General features: G+C 60.1%; 1 non-coding gene across 1 annotated transcript; it reads left to right on the plus strand.

Moving 5' to 3' along the window:
• The first annotated feature begins 12009 nt into the window (after nucleotides 1-12009).
• Nucleotides 12010-12128, plus strand: LOC131863587 (5S ribosomal RNA). Its single transcript, XR_009362487.1, has one exon. It is a non-coding gene; the product is annotated as a 5S ribosomal RNA (ribosomal RNA).
• Nucleotides 12129-17500: the final 5372 nt, after the last annotated feature.

Below are 17500 nucleotides of genomic sequence, written 5' to 3' on the forward strand. Positions count from 1 at the left end.
ATCGATCAGCCCTCACAATGGCCCAAGGCCAGAGATCGGACTGCTACGATTTACCCCAACAATCATCGTGCCACTCTTCGCAGAGAGGTGATAGACGCCAACGAGCCCGCGCATAGCAATCGAGGTGTAAAAAGGGCGTTGAAGGCAGGAAGCCTGGACGAAAGAGGCTACGAGGTCACCTCGAAGCGGTCTAAGAATCGGGCGCACTTGGGGCGACTACCAGTGCCAACCCCTTATCCCGCGGTGCGTCCGACACACAGAAATTTCCAAGGCGGCCAAGGAGCCTCCCCGCATAGCAATCGGGGTGTGAGGTTACGGATGCAGCATTGATAGCAATCGAGGTGTGAGGCGAAGGATGCAGAAGTGAGAGCCGAGGGATGTAGCAGAGATAGCAATCGGGGTGTGTGATGCAGAAGAGATAGCAATCGAGGTGTGCGGTGGGAAGGGCCCAGCAGCCAGAATGCATGAAGCGACGGATGAAGCAGTGATGACAACCGGGCTGTGAGGAGAGGAGGGATGCAGCCAAGAAAGCAATCAGGGCTCGAGGCAAGGGATGCATCAAGGATAGCAATCATGTTGTGAGGCGAGATTCCAAAGGCTAAACGTGAGAGGCTGCAGGGTCGACTCAGAGAGGTCTATGCATGTGAGAGGCTGAAAGCAAGGTCGACTCGGAGCGGTCTATGCATCGGGCGCGCTTGGGGCGACTACCAGTGCCAACCCCTTATCCCGCGACGCGTCCGACAAAGAGAACGTTCCAAGGCGGCAGAGGAGGTTACCAGCCGAAGGATGCAGTAGCAATAACAGGTATAGTTCCGCGGCGGCCGAGAAGACTCACCGCATAGGAATCGGGATGCGAGGCGAGGGATGCGGCGGGAAGGCCCCGACGGCTAAACGGAAGAGGCTGCAGGGCCGCCTCGGAATGGTCCAAGCATCGGATGCGATTGGGACGACTACCAGTGCCAACCCCTTATCCCGCGATGCGTCCGATACACAGATAGTTCCAAGGCGGCCGAGGAGCCTCACCGCATATCAATCGGGGTGCGAGGCGAGGGATGGGGCGGGAAGGCCCCAACGGCTAGACGGAAGAGGCTTCAGGGCCACCTCGGAATGGTCCAAGCATCGGACGCGCTTGGGGCGACTGCCAGTGCCAACCCCTTATCCCGCGATGCGTCCGATACACAGATGGTTCCAAGGCGGCCGAGGAGCCTCACCGCATAGCAATCGGGGGTGCGAGGCGAGGGATGGGGCGGGAAGGCCCCAACGGCTAGACGGAAGAGGCTTCAGGGCCGCCTAGGAATGGTCCAAGCATCGGACACGCTTGGGGCGACTACCAGTGACAGCCCCCTATCCCGCGATGCGTCCGATACGAAGATGGTTCCAAGGCGGCCGAGGAGCCTCACCGCATAGCAATCGGGGTGCGAGGTGGGGGATGCGGCGAGATGGCCCCAACGGCTAGACGGAAGAGGCCACAGGGCCGCGTCGGAATAGTCCAAGCATCGGACGCGCTTGGGGCGACTACCAGTGACAACCCCTTATCCCGCGATGCGTCCGATACGAAGATAGTTCCAAGGCGGCCGAGGAGCCTCACCGCATAGCAATCGGGGTGCGAGGTGGGGGATGCGGCGAGATGGCCCCAACGGCTAGACGGAAGAGGCTGCAGGGCCGCCTCGGAATAGTCCAAGCATCGGACGCGCTTGGGGCCACTACCAGTGACAACCCCTTATCCCGCGATGCGTCCGATACGAAGATAGTTCCAAGGCGGCCGAAGAGCCTCACCGCATAGCAATCGGGGTGCGAGGTGGGGGATGCGGCGAGATGGCCCCAACGGCTAGACGGAAGAGGCCACAGGGCCGCCTCGGAATAGTCCAAGCATCGGACGCGCTTGGGGCGACTACCAGTGACAACCCCTTATCCCGCGATGCGTCCGATACGAAGATAGTTCCCAGGCGGCCGAGGAGCCTCACCGCATAGCAATCGGGGTGCGAGGCGAGGGATGCGGCGAGATGGCCCCAAAGGCTAGACGGAAGAGGCTGCAGGGCTGCCTCGGAATAGTCCAAGCATCGGACGCGCTTGGGGCGACTACCACTGCCAACCCCTTATCCCGCGATGCGTCCGATACACAGATAGTTCCGAGGCGGCCGAGGAGGTGGGGGATGCAGCGAGATGGCCCCAACGGCTAGACGGAAGAGGCTGCAGGGCCGCCTCGGAATAGTCCAAGCATCGGACGCGCTTGGGGCGACTACCAGTGACAACCCCTTATCCCGCGATGCGTCCGATACACAGATAGTTCCGAGGCGGCCAAGGAGCCTCACCGCATAGCAATCGTGGTGCGAGGTGGGGGATGCGGCGAGATGGCCCCAACGGCTAGACGGAAGAGGCTGCAGGGCCGCCTCGGAATGGTCCAAGCATCGGATGCGCTTGGGGCGACTACCACTGCCAACCCCTTATCCCGCGATGCGTCCGATACACAGATAGTTCCAAGGCGGCCGAGGAGCCTCACAGCATAGCAATCAGGGTGCGAGGCGAGGGATGCGGCGAGAAAGCCCCAACGGCTAGAGGGAAGAGGCTTCAGGTCCGCCTCGGAATGGTCCAAGCATCGGACGCGCTTGGGGCGACTACCAGTGACAACCCCTTATCCCGCGACGCGTCCGATACACAGATAGTTCCAAGGCGGCCGAGGAGCCTCACCGCATAGCAATCGGGGTGCGAGGCGAGGGATGCGTCGAGAAGGACCCAACGGCTACACGGAAGAGGCTTCGGGGCCGCCTCGGAATGGTCCAAGCATCGGACGCGCTTGGGGCGACTACCAGTGACAACCCCTTATCCCGCGACGCGTCCGATACACAGATAGTTCCAAGGCGGCCGAGGAGCCTCACCGCATAGCAATCGGGGTGCGAGGCGAGGGATGCGGCGAGAAGGACCCAACGGCTAGACGGAAGAGGCTTCGGGGCCGCCTCGGAATGGTCCAAGCATCGGACGCGCTTGGGGCGACTACCAGTGACAACCCCTTATCCCGCGACGCGTCCGATACACAGATAGTTCCAAGGCGGCCGAGGAGCCTCACCGCATAGCAATCGGGGTGCGAGGCGAGGGATGCGGCGAGAAGGACCCAACGGCTAGACGGAAGAGGCTTCGGGTCCGCCTCGGAATGGTCCAAGCATCGGACGCGCTTGGGGCGACTACCAGTGACAACCCCTTATCCCGCGACGCGTCCGATACACAGATAGTTCCAAGGCGGCCGAGGAGCCTCACCGCATAGCAATCGGGGTGCGAGGCGAGGGATGCGGCGAGAAGGACCCAACGGCTAGACGGAAGAGGCTTCGGGTCCGCCTCGGAATGGTCCAAGCATCGGACGCGCTTGGGGCGACTACCAGTGACAACCCCTTATCCCGCGACGCGTCCGATACACAGATAGTTCCAAGGCGGCCGAGGAGCCTCACCGCATAGCAATCGGGGTGCGAGGCGAGGGATGCGGCGAGAAGGACCCAACGGCTAGACGGAAGAGGCTTCGGGTCCGCCTCGGAATGGTCCAAGCATCGGACGCGCTTGGGGCGACTACCAGTGACAACCCCTTATCCCGCGACGCGTCCGATACACAGATAGTTCCGAGGCGGCCGAGGAGCCTCACCGCATAGCAATCGGGGTGCGAGGCGAAGGATGCGGCGAGAAGGACCCAACGGCTAGACGGAAGAGGCTTCGGGTCCGCCTCGGAATGGTCCAAGCATCGGACGCGCTTGGGGCGACTACCAGTGACAACCCCTTATCCCGCGACGCGTCCGATACACAGATAGTTCCAAGGCGGCCGAGGAGCCTCACCGCATAGCAATCGGGGTGCGAGGCGAGGGATGCGGCGAGAAGGACCCAACGGCTAGACGGAAGAGGCTTCAGGGCCGCCTCGGAATGGTCCAAGCATCGAACGCGCTTGGGGCGACTACCAGTGACAACCCCTTATCCCGCGACGCGTCCGATACACAGATAGTTCCGAGGCGGCCGAGGAGCCTCACCGCATAGCAATCGGGGTGCGAGGCGAGGGATGCGGCGAGAAGGACCCAACGGCTAGACGGAAGAGGCTTCAGGGCCGCCTCGGAATGGTCCAAGCATCGGACGCGCTTGGGGCGACTACCAGTGACAACCCCTTATCCCGCGACGCGTCCGATACACAGATAGTTCCGAGGCGGCCGAGGAGCCTCACCGCATAGCAATCGGGGTGCGAGGCGAGGGATGCGGCGAGAAGGACCCAACGGCTAGACGGAAGAGGCTTCAGGGCCGCCTCGGAATGGTCCAAGCATCGGACGCGCTTGGGGCGACTACCAATGACAACCCCTTATCCCGCGACGCGTCCGATACACAGATAGTTCCGAGGCGGCCGAGGAGCCTCACCGCATAGCAATCGGGGTGCGAGGCGAGGGATGCGGCGAGAAGGACCCAACGGCTAGACGGAAGAGGCTTCAGGGCCGCCTCGGAATGGTCCAAGCATCGGACGCGCTTGGGGCGACTACCAGTGACAACCCCTTATCCCGCGACGCGTCCGATACACAGATAGTTCCGAGGCGGCCGAGGAGCCTCACCGCATAGCAATCGGGGTGCGAGGCGAGGGATGCGGCGAGAAGGACCCAACGGCTAGACGGAAGAGGCTTCAGGGCCGCCTCGGAATGGTCCAAGCATCGGACGCGCTTGGGGCGACTACCGTTGCCAACCCCTTATCCCGCGATGCGTCTGATACACAGATAGTTCCGAGGCGGCCGAGGAGCCTCACCGCATAGCAATCGGGTTGCGAGGCAGATTATTGGGAAGGGAACCCCCTGGGATGCGGCTCAAGCAGTGCCCAAAGGGACTGGAATGCGGAATCACATCGAGAGACCCAAATGCTATACGAGGGCTCAAATCGAATTATCGATTTGGCCACGACATGGACGCATCGGAACGACTACCTTTGCCGAACCACTCGCAATTGCATCCATACCGAAACCAATAGACATTTCCGTTAGAGCCCTCGCATAGCATTCGGGAATCTCGCATGCCCCTCTAAATCGACCAATGCTGGCGCTCAATGAAAATCCGAGCGCTACCACCGTTCGAGCGCCAGCATTGGTCGAGTTAGAGGGGCACGGGGGAGAATGCTCCAGTCAACACCTCCCCTATATAAGTTATTTGTCCGATTCTCGCACAACCGTAGTCTGCCTCGTCGAATCAAACAACGGTCCCAGATTCCGACTTCCGTTCCGTAGAGACCCAAAAGCTAGATGGAGGCTCGCAAGAAAGAGAGTCGGCGCATAGCAATCGGGTTTCTCGAACGTTTAGGGACCGAGCTCACTTGCGGATAGGGCAAAATCCGCCAAGCAACCCAAAAGCTAGACGGGGGCTCGAATCGAATCGCCTAGGCGGCCACAACAACGACGTGTTGGATCGACTACCAGTGCCAAACCATTCAGCAAGACTAGTCTGTGTCGAGGCCGGATAGAGATTCTCAGAGAGCGCCCGCATAGCATTTAGGAGACCTGCCGCGTCCCTCACACTCGACAAATGGTGGTGCACGTTTATAAATCCGAGCGATCCCAACCCTTTCAAGCACCAACATCGGTCGAGATAGAGGGGCACGGAGGGGGCTGCGTGAGACAACACAGTCCCCTATATAAGTTATTTGTCCGATTCTCACACATCCGAAGAATGGTCATCAAATCGGACAACAGCCCAAACTTCCGACTTCCGTCCCAGAAAGCCCAAGAGCTATCTAAAACGTTCATGGCCGGAACTCGATCGCGGCTATACCAGTCCGCCAAGCAACCCAAAAGCTAGACTGGAGCTCTAGTCGAATCACCTCTGTGGCCATTGCAAGGACGTGTTGGAGCGACTACCATTGCCGAACCATTCCGCAGGTCGAGTCCATACCAAGGCCGCATAGAGATTCACGATGAGCTCCTGCATAGCAATCAGGAGACTTGCCGTGTCCATCACAATCGATAAATCCTGGTGCAAGATTTTTGCATCCGAGCGCTCCAACCAGTCGAGCACCAGCATCAATCGACATAAACGGGCACGGGGGGAGGATGCTCGAGAACACTACCTCCCCTATATAAGTTATTTGTCCGATTCTCAAGCAGCCGAAGTCTGGTCATCGAATCGGGTCAAAGACCACAACTTCCGACTTTACCCACAATGCAAGTCATCGAATCGAACATCGGCCCCCGAGTCGGACTCCATGCGTATGTCAGGTCATCGGACCCAAATTCCGCCTTCCTGCGCATGGCGGGCCATCAATATCAACTCGGTCATCGGACCCAAACTCCGCCTTTTTGCGTATGGCACGCCTTCAAATCGGTCATCGGACCCAAATTCCGCCTTCCTGTGCATGGCGGGCCATCAACATCAACTCGGTCATCGGACCCAAATTCCGCCTTTCTGCGCATGGCACGCCATCAACTCGGTCATCGGACCCAAATTCCGCCTTCCTGCGCATGGCAGGTCATCGGACACAAATTCAGACCTCGCCAATATGCCTACGTATCGAATCGGTCATCGGACCCAACTTCCGACTTCATCCATACTGTAGGGTCTTTGAGGTTGGCGCGGTGCGCTCAACCCAGGGAGTCGACCCATCGAAGCATACACCTCCCCTATATAAGCTATTTGTCCGATTCCCACACCTGTGTAGTTTGCACCTCTGACCAGGACATCGACCCCAACTTCCGAACTCGACTGCAACGACGGCACCAGCGCCTTGGTGCGCACCTTGCGACGCACAGTCCCAACATTCGCCTTCCTGCACATGGCAGGTCATCGGACCCAAATTCCGACCTCGCGAGTATGCCTACATATCGAATCGGTCATCGGACCCAACTTCCGACTTCATCCATACCGTAGGGTCTTTGAGGTTGGCGCGGTGCGCTCAACCCGGGGAGTCGACCCAACGAAGCATACACCTCCCCTATATAAGCTATTTGTCCGATTCCCACACCTGTGTAGTTTGCACCTCCGATCAAGACATCGACCCCAACTTCCGAACTCGCCTCCAACGACCGAACCAGCGCCTTGGTGCGCACCTTGCAACGCACAGTGCCAACATTCGCCTTCCTGCACGTGGCAGGTCATCGGACCCAAATTCCGACCTCGCGAGTATGCCTACATATCGAATCGGTCATCGGACCCAACTTCCGACTTCATCCATACCGTAGGGTCTTTGAGGTTGGCGCGGTGCGCTCAACCCGGGGAGTCGACCCAACGAAGCATACACCTCCCCTATATAAGCTATTTGTCCGATTCCCACACCTGTGTAGCTTGCACCTCCGATCAGGACATCGACCCCAACTTCCGAACTCGACTAAAAAGACCGCACCAGCGCCTTGGTGTGCACCTTGCAACGCACAGTGTCAACATTCGCCTTCCTGCACATGGCAGGTCATCGGACCCAAATTCCGACCTCATGAGCATACCTACTAATCGAATCGGTCATCGGACCCAACTTCCGACTTCATCCATACCGTAGGGTCTTTGAGGTTGGCGCGGTGCGCTCAACCTGGGGAGTCGACCCATCGAAGCATACACCTCCCCTATATAAGCTATTTGTCCGATTCCGACACCTGTGTAGTTTGCACCTCCGCTCAGGACATCGACCCCAACTTCCGAACTCGCCTGCAACGACCGAACCAGCGCCTTGGTGCGCACCAAAAGTGCGCACTTTTGGAGGGCACTTTTCTGCGCTCCAAAGGTGCGCACTTTTGGAGGGCACTTTTTGGAGGGCACTTTTCTGCGCTCCAAAGGTGCGCACTTTTGGAGGGCACTTTTTGGAGGGCACTTTTCTGCGCTCCAAAGGTGCGCACTTTTGGAGGGCACTTTTTGGAGGGCACTTTTCTGCGCTCCAAAGGTGCGCACTTTTGGAGGGCACTTTTTGGAGGGCACTTTTCTGCGCTCCAAAGGTGCGCACTTTTGGAGGGCACTTTTTGGAGGGCACTTTTCTGCGCTCCAAAGGTGCGCACTTTTGGAGGGCACTTTTTGGAGGGCACTTTTCTGCGCTCCAAAGGTGCGCACTTTTGGAGGGCACTTTTTGGAGGGCACTTTTCTGCGCTCCAAAGGTGCGCACTTTTGGAGGGCACTTTTTGGAGGGCACTTTTCTGCGCTCCAAAGGTGCGCACTTTTGGAGGGCACTTTTTGGAGGGCACTTTTCTGCGCTCCAAAGGTGCGCACTTTTGGAGGGCACTTTTTGGAGGGCACTTTTCTGCGCTCCAAAGGTGCGCACTTTTGGAGGGCACTTTTGTGCACTCCAAAGGTGCGCACTTTTGGAGGGCACTTTTCCTGTGCTCCAAAGGTGCACACCTAGGTGAGCACCTTCGACCACACCTTGTAGCACACCAAACTCTGACTTTCGACTTCATCCGCAATGCAGGGTCTTTGAGGTTGGCGCAATGCGCACAACCAGGGGAGTCGACCCATCAAACCCAACACCTCCCCTATATAAGCTATTTGTCTGATTCTCATACATGCGTAGCCTGCAGGAGCAATTAGGACATCGACCCCAACTTTCGGCTTCTAAACGAAAACAAGGTCTTTGAGGTTGGTGTAATGCGAACAACTAGGGGAGTCAACCCATCAAACCCAACACCTCCCCTATATAAGCTATTTGTCTGATTCTCATACATGTGTAGTCTACAGGAGCAATTAGGACATCGACCCCAACTTTTGACTTCTTAACGAAAACAAGGTCTTTGAGGTTGACGTAATGCGCACAACCAGGGGAGTCGACCCATCAAACCCAACACCTCCCCTATATAAGCTATTTGTCCGATTCTCATACATGTGTAGCCTGCAGGAGCCATTAGGACATTGACCCCAACTTTTGACTTCTTAACGAAAACAAGGTCTTTGAGGTTGGCGTAATGCGCACAACCAAGGGAGTTGACCCATCAAACCCAACACCTCCCCTATATAAGCTATTTGTCTGATTCTCATACATGTGTAGCCTGCAACAACGATTAGGACATCCACCCCAACTTCTGAATTCGTCTGCGTTGACCGCACCAAAGGTGCACGCCTTGGTGCTCACCAAAATCCGACTTCCGACTTCTTCTGCTATGCGGGGTCTTTGAGGTTGGCGCAGTGCGCACAACCAGGGGAGTCAACCCACCGAATGCAACACCTCCCCTATATAAGCTATTTGTCTGATTCTCATACATGCGTAGACTGCAGCAATGATTAGGACATCCACCCCAACTTTTGACTTCTTAAACAAGACAGGGTCTTTGAAGTTGGTGCAGTGCACACAACCAGGGGAGTCGACCCATCAAACGCAACACCTCCCCTATATAAAGCTATTTGTCCGATTCTCATACGTGTAGTCTGCAGCAGCGATTAGGACATCGACCCCAACTTCCGAATTCGTTTGCATTGACCGCACCAAAGGTGCACGCCTTGGTGTGCACCCTGGAGTGCACTTTGGTGCTCACCTCGGTGCACACTTTGGTGTGCACCTCGGTGTGCACCAAAGGTGCGCACCTTGGAGCGCACCAAAGGTGTACACTTTGGAGCGCACCACATAGGGTCTTTGAGAGGTTGGCGCAGTGCGCACACCAAGGTGGGTGTTGAGGTGCGTGCCGAGGTGGGTGGGTGCTAGGGTGCGCTCCATGGTGGGTGCCAGGGTGGGTGCGTGCTAGGGTGGATTCCAAAGAGGGTCATAGGGTGGGTGCCAAGGTGGGTTGGTGATATAGTGGGTTCAAAGGTGGGTACTAGGGTGGGTTCCAAGGTGGGTCACAAGTTGGGTGCCAGGATGCGTGGGTGTTAGGTTGGGTGCCAAGGTGGGCTCCTGCGTGGGTGGGTGCTAGGGTGGGTTTCAAGGTGGACGCGAGGGCGGGTGCCAAGGTGGGTAACAAGTTGGGTGTTAGGATGGGTGAGTGCTAGAGTGGGTGCCAAGGTGGGTGGGTGCTAAGGTGGATGCCAAGGTGGTTCACAGGGTGGGTGGGTTCTAGGGTGAGTTCCAAGGTGGGTCACAGGTTCAGTGCTAGGGTGGGTGTCAAGGCGGGTGTCGAGGTGCCTGGGTGCTAGGGTGTGGATGCCAATGTGGGTCATAGGGTGGGTACTAGGGTGGGCTGCAATGTGGGTGCCAAGGTGGGTAACATGCTCGGTGGGTTCTAAATTGGGTGCCAGGGTGGGTGTGCACCCACCTTGCCCGAGGTGGGTGCCAAGGTGCCAGTGTGGGTGGGTGCTAAGGTGGATGCCAAGGTGGGTGAGAAGGTGGGTGATAGGTTGAGTGGTAGGATGGGTGGGTGCCAAGATGGGTCACAGGGTGGGTGCAAGGGTGGGTAGGTGCTAGGGTTGGTGTCAGGGTGGGTGGGTGCTAGGTTGGGTTCCAAGGTGGGTGCGAGGGTGAGTGTCAAGGTGGGTCACAGGTTAGGTGCTAGGATGGGTGAGTGCTAGGGTGCAAAGGTGCCAGGGTGGGTGCTAGGATGGGTCGATGCTAGGGTGAGTGGCAAGGTGGGTCCACAAGTGTCAAGGTGGGTGCCGAGGTGGGTGCCAAGTCGGCGACTGCTATGGTGGATGCCAAGGTGGGTCACGGGGTGGGTGCCAAGTTGCTAGGTTGGGTTCCAAGGTGGGTGCCAACGTGGGTGCTAGGGTGCGTGGGTTAAAGGGTGTGTCACAACGTGGGTGCCAGGATGGGTGCGCACCCACACTGGCCAAGACGGGTGCGGGTGCAAGGTTGGGTTCCAAGCCCGGTCACAGGCTGGGTGCTAGGATGGGTGGGTGCCAAGGTGGGCACCAGGGTGGGTGCACCCACCCTGGCCAAGGTGGGTCACGGGGTGGGTCCTAGGGTGGGTAACGGGGTGGGTACTAAGGTGCGTGCCAAGGTGGGTCATAGGGTGGGTGCCAAGGTGGGCACCAGGGTGGGTGTGCACCAACCCTAGCCAGGGTAGGTCACGGGGTGGTTGTCGGGGTGGGCGTCAAGGAGCCAAGGTGGGTGGCAAGTAGCCAAGTTGCGTGCCAAGGTGGGTGTCGGGGTGGGTGCCAAGGATCCAAGGTGGGTGCCAAGGAACCAAGGTGGGTGTCTGGGTGGGTGCCGAGGTGGGAGCCAGGGTGGGTCCCAAGGTGAGTGCAAAGGTGGGTGCCAGGGTCAAGGTGAGTGCCAATGTGGGTTCCAAGGTGCCAGGGTCAGGGTGAGTGCCAATGTGGGTTCAAAGGTGCTAAGTTGGGTGCGAGGTTGGGTGCGAGGGTGGGTGGGTGCCAAGGTGTGCTAGGTGGAAGCCCGGGTGGGTCGGCATCCCATGGGTGTCGAGTTGGGTGCCTGATGGGTGCTTCTTGTCAAGTTTTAGTCGTCGGGACTCATTTCGAGCCTTAGAGGTCGTTTCTTGTCCGGTTGCCCTGTCTTCGACCTGGGAACCCAATTTTGGTCCTCGGGTCCCATTTTTTTTTGTCTCGCATCCCACTTTTGGCCTGTGGCCTTTTCGGGGTCGATTCTCGTTTTGGGCATCAGAGCATGTTTCTTCTCCTAAAACCCAATATTTGTTTATTAAGTCTCGGAACACATTTTTGTTCTCGTGGACCCATCATGGGTCTTGGAACGCATTTGTGGTCCTTGGGTCCCATTTTGCATCCCGAAACTTGTGTTTTGGTGCTTGATCCCTATTTTGGGTGCCCACCTTGCACCAAGTGCGCACCCGGGGCAAACCGAGCGCCTTGGTGCACCGGGGCAAGATCGAGCGTGCACCCGAGGCGCCCCGAACATGCACCAAGGTGCACTCGGCCCACATGTGAGCGCAGGTCGTTGCGCCCGAGGTGGTGTGTGGGCACCGCGTTGCAGACGGGACACTGCACGCACACGACGCCCCCTCCAGGTGCACGCACGTAGGCCGGGCCGGGTGCACACCCGACGCCCTAGCAAGGTGCGCGCACCCGGGCAGGGCTCACACTTGGCGAACGGGGCGCACTTCGCGAGGGAGGGTGTGCACCTCGACGGGGGTGGGTGGCCGGGGTGGATTCGCACGTGGGTCGCGGTTTGCTAAGTACACACTGCGACAAGCTCATAACGGGTGCGATCATACCAGCATTAGTGCACCGGATCCCATCAGAACTCCGCAGTTAAGCGCGCTTGGGCCGGAGTAGTACTGGGATGGGTGACCTCCCGGGAAGTCCCGGTGTTGCACCCTTTTTTAGTTTTTCGCCGGGCGTCGCAATGCTATTTGAATAAACCTTTTGCCCGTTTGCGTTCTCGTCGGGGCCGGGCCGGGCCGGGGTGCGCTGCCCGCACTACCGCGCGCGCGGGGGGCGACACCGAGCGCGCACCCGAGGCACCCCGAGCACACAGGCCACGGTGCAACCCGGGCGTTGTGCGCGCACCCCGGTGCGCCCGAGGTGCTGCGCGCGCACCCAGGTGAAATCGGTGTGCACCTCGGCCAGTGCGCGCTCGGTCGAGTCGCGCACGTTGGCCAAGGTGCACGGTGATGTTTCTTACTCTAAGGTTCCGCACCAGACGCCCGGGACAGGTGAGCGAAGCTGGGCGGGGCCGGGTGCGCGGCCGGGGCAGGTGCACGCAGCTGGAGAGAGCTTTGGAGCACACTTCGGAGCGCACCAATGATGCGCTCCATTCAAAAGTTTCCTGAAAAGGCAAAAAAAGTTGAGATTATAGAATTTCCCACTTGAGAGATTGTAAAAAAAAAAAATTTAAAATGAAGGAAACGCGGGTGCCAAGGTGTGCGCAGCCCAGCCAAGGTGTGCGCACCAAGGCGCCCACCCTGGCGAAGGTGCACGCAAGGTGCGCACCCGAGGCAAACCGGACAATTAACCCAACTTTCGACTTCGCGCGCACCTTGGAGCGCACTTCGGAGCGCTCCTTGGTGCGCACCAATCTTGGGCACCTCGGAGTGCACCATGGCGCCCACCAAGGTGCGCACCCGGGGCAAACCGAGCTCCGACTTCGTGCGCACCTTGGAGCGCACGAAAGGTGCGCACCATGGCGCCCACCAAGGTGCGCAGCCCAGCCAAGGCGTGCGCATCAAGGTGCGCACCCTGGCGAAGGTGCGCACCCGGGGCAAACCGAGCTCCGACTTCGTGCGCACCTTGGAGCGCACAAAAGGTGCGCAACCCAGCCAAGGTGTGCGCACCCCGGTCAAACCGAGCTCCGAATCGTGCGCACCAGAGGTGCACGCCATCGTGCGCACCTTGGAGCACACTTCGGAGCCCTCCTTGGTGCGCGCCGATGTTGCGCACCTCGGAGCGCACCCGGGGAAAACAATGCAATTAACCCGACTTTCGACTTCGTGGGCACCTCGGAGCGCTCTCGGGTTCGCACCTCGGAGCACACCGAGGTGCGCACCTTTGATGCGCTGCCTTCACCAATTTCCAGAAAAGGCAAGAAAACATTGAGAAGGTGTGCGCACCGAGGTGCCCACCCTGGCGAAGGTGCACGCGAGGTGCGCACCCGGGGCAAACCGGGCTCCGACTTCGTGCACGCCGCACCTTGGAGCACACTTCGGAGCGCTCCTTGGTGCGCACCAGGGCGCGCAACCCAGCCGAGGTGCCCACCCCGGCGAAGGTGCACGCGAGGTGCGCACCCGGGGCAAACCGGGCTCCGACTTCGTGCACGCCATGGTGCCCACCGCGGCGAAGGTGCACGCGAGGTGCGCACCCGGGGCAAACCGGGCTCCGACTTCGTGCACGCCGCACCTTGGAGCACACTTCGGAGCGCTCCTTGGTGCGCACCATGGTGCCCACCAGGGCGCGCAACCCCGCCGAAGGTGCACGCGAGGTGCGCACCCGGGGCAAACCGGGCTCCGACTTCGTGCACGCCGCACCTTGGAGCACACTTCGGAGCGCTCCTTGGTGCGCACCATGGTGCCCACCAGGGCGCGCAACCCCGCCGAAGGTGCACGCGAGGTGCGCACCCGGGGCAAACCGGGCTCCGACTTCGTGCACGCCATGGTGCGCACCGCGGCGAAGGTGCGCACCCGGGGCAAACCGGGCTCCGACTTCGTGCACGCCGCACCTTGGAGCACACTTCGGAGCGCTCCTTGGTGCGCACCAGGGCGCGCAACCCAGCCGAGGTGCCCACCCCGGCGAAGGTGCACGCGAGGTGCGTACCCGGGGCAAACCGGGCTCCGACTTCGTGCACGCCGCACCTTGGAGCACACTTCGGAGCGCTCCTTGGTGCGCACCATGGTGCCCACCAGGCCGCGCAACCCAGCCAAGGTGTGCGCACCAAGGTGCACGCGAGGTGCGCACCCGGGGCAAACCGGGGTCCGACTTCGTGCACGCCGCACCTTGGAGCACACATCGGGGCGCTCCCGGGTTCGCACCGGCGTTGCGCACCGTGGTGGGCACCTCGGAGCACACCAAGGTGGGCAGCGAGGTGCGCACCTTTGATGCGATGCCTTCACTAATTTCCATAAAAGGCAAAAAAAAAACGAGATTTTAAAATTTCCGTTTTGAAAGATAGTGAGAAAAAGGGAATGCTGGTGCCATCTTGAGCCCGCCCTGGTGCGCAGCCCAGCCAAGGTGTGCGCACCAAGGTGCCCACCCTGGCGAAGGTGCGCGCCCGGGCAATTAATCCAACTTCCAACTTCGCGCGCGCCAGGGTGGGAGCGCACCCAACAACCGGGCCTGGGAAGAGCCAATGCGAGAAACCCCACCAAACGCTCTGACAAAAAAAGAGGGGGCGCTCCAGTAACCCCGCTTCGGAGCGCACCCTGGGCAAACCCAGCCAAGGTGCCCACCCCGGCCAAGGTGCAGGCGAGGTGCGCACCCGGGGCAAACCGGGCTCCGACAACGTGCACGCCGCACCTTGGAGCACACTTCGTAGCGCTCCCGGGTGCGCACCTCAGAGCACACCAAGGTGGGCAGCGAGGTGCGCACCTTTGATGCGCTGCCTTCACTAATTTCCAGAAAAGGCAAAAAAAAAAGGAGATTTTAAAATTTCCGTTTTGAAAGATAGTGAAAAAAACGGAACGCGCGTGCCATCTTGAGCCCGCCCTGGTGCGCAGCCCAGGTAAGGTGCCCACCCTGGCAAAGGTGCGCACCCGGGCAATTAACCCTACTTCCGACTTCGTGCGCGCCAGGGTGGCAACCGGGCCTCGGAAGAGCCAATGCGAGAAACCCCACCAAACGCTCCGACAAAAAAAGAGGCGGCGCTCCAATAACCCCGCTTCGGAGCGCAGCCGGGGCAAACCCAGCCAAGGTGCCCACCCCGACGAAGGTGCACGTGAGGTGCGCACCCGGGGCAAACCGGGCTCCGACAACGTGCACGCAGCACCTTGGAGCACACTTCGAAGCACTCCCGGGTGCCCACCGGCGTTGCGCACCGTGGTGGGCAGCGAGGTGCGCACCTTTGATGCGCTGCCTTCACTAATTTCCAGAAAAAGGCAAAAAAAAATGAGATTTTAAAATTTCCGTTTTGAAAGATAGTGAAAAAAAAGGAACGCGGGTGCCATCTTGAGCCCGCCCTGGTGCGCAGCCCAGGCAAGGCATGCGCACCAAGGTGCCCACCCGAGGTGCACACCCGGGGCAAACCGGGCTCCGACTTCGTGCAGGCCGCACCTTGGAGCACACTTCGGAGCGCTCCTTGGTGCGCACCATGGTGCCCACCAGGGCGCGCAACCCAGCCAAGGTCTGCACACCAAGGTGCCCACCCCGGCGAAGGTGCACGCGAGGTGCGCACCCGGGGCAAACCGGGCTCCGACTTCGTGCACGCCATGGTGCCCACCGCGGCGAAGGTGCACGCGAGGTGCGCACCCGGGGCAAACCGGGCTCCGACTTCGTGCACGCCGCACCTTGGAGCACACTTCGGAGCGCTCCTTGGTGCGCACCATGGTGCCCACCAGGGCGCGCAACCCAGCCAAGGTGTGCGCACCAAGGTGCACGCGAGGTGCGCACCCGGGGCAAACCGGGGTCCGACTTCGTGCACGCCGCACCTTGGAGCACACATCGGAGCGCTCCCAGGTTCGCACCAGCGTTGCGCACCTTTGATGCGCTGCCTTCACTAATTTCAAGAAAAGGCAAAAAAAAACGAGATTTTAAAATTTCCGTTCTGAAAGATAGTGAAAAAAACGGAACGCGGGTGCCATCTTGAGCCCTTCCTGGTGCGCAGCCCAGGCAAGTTGTGCGCACCAAGGTGCCCACCCTGGCGGAGGTGTGCGCCCGGGGCAATCCGGGCTCCGACTTCGTGCACTGCATGGTGCCCACCAAGGCGCGCAACCCAGCCAAGGTGCCCACCGCAGCGAAGGTGCACGCGAGGTGCGCACCCGAGGTGCACACCCGGGGCAAACCGGGCTCCGACTTCGTGCACGCCGCACCTTGGAGCACACTTCAGAGCGCTCCTTGGTGCGCACCAGGGCGCGCAACCCAGCCGAGGTGCCCACCCCGGCGAAGGTGCACGCGAGGTGCGCACCCGGGGCAAACCGGGCTCCGACTTCGTGCACGCCATGGTGCCCACCGCGGCGAAGGTGCGCACCCGGGGCAAACCGGGCTCCGACTTCGTGCACGCCGCACCTTGGAGCACACTTCGGAGCGCTCCTTGGTGCGCACCATGGTGCCCACCAGGCCGCGCAACCCAGCCAAGGTGTGCGCACCAAGGTGCACGCGAGGTGCGCACCCGGGGCAAACCGGGGTCCGACTTCGTGCACGCCGCACCTTGGAGCACACATCGGGGCGCTCCCGGGTTCGCACCGGCGTTGCGCACCGTGGTGGGCACCTCGGAGCACACCAAGGTGGGCAGCGAGGTGCGCACCTTTGATGCGATGCCTTCACTAATTTCCATAAAAGGCAAAAAAAAAACGAGATTTTAAAATTTCCGTTTTGAAAGATAGTGAGAAAAAGGGAATGCTGGTGCCATCTTGAGCCCGCCCTGGTGCGCAGCCCAGCCAAGGTTTGCGCACCAAGGTGCCCACCCTGGCGAAGGTGCGCGCCCGGGCAATTAACCCAACTTCCAACTTCGCGCGCGCCAGGGTGGGAGCGCACCCAACAACCGGGCCTGGGAAGAGCCAATGCGAGAAACCCCACCAAACTCTCTGACAAAAAAAGAGGGGGCGCTCCAGTAACCCCGCTTCGGAGCGCACCCTGGGCAAACCCAGCCAAGGTGCCCACCCCGGCCAAGGTGCAGGCGAGGTGCGCACCCGGGGCAAACCGGGCTCCGACAACGTGCACGCCGCACCTTGGAGCACACTTCGTAGCGCTCCCGGGTGCGCACCTCAGAGCACACCAAGGTGGGCAGCGAGGTGCGCACCTTTGATGCGCTGCCTTCACTAATTTCCAGAAAAGGCAAAAAAAAAAGGAGATTTTAAAATTTCCGTTTTGAAAGATAGTGAAAAAAACGGAACGCGCGTGCCATCTTGAGCCCGCCCTGGTGCGCAGCCCAGGTAAGGTGCCCACCCTGGCAAAGGTGCGCACCCGGGCAATTAACCCTACTTCCGACTTCGTGCGCGCCAGGGTGGCAACCGGGCCTCGGAAGAGCCAATGCGAGAAACCCCACCAAACGCTCCGACAAAAAAAGAGGCGGCGCTCCAATAACCCCGCTTCGGAGCGCAGCCGG

Source organism: Cryptomeria japonica, unplaced genomic scaffold (genome assembly GCF_030272615.1).
Source record: "Cryptomeria japonica unplaced genomic scaffold, Sugi_1.0 HiC_scaffold_65, whole genome shotgun sequence".
In the NCBI taxonomy this organism is placed as follows: Eukaryota; Viridiplantae; Streptophyta; class Pinopsida; order Cupressales; family Cupressaceae; genus Cryptomeria; species Cryptomeria japonica.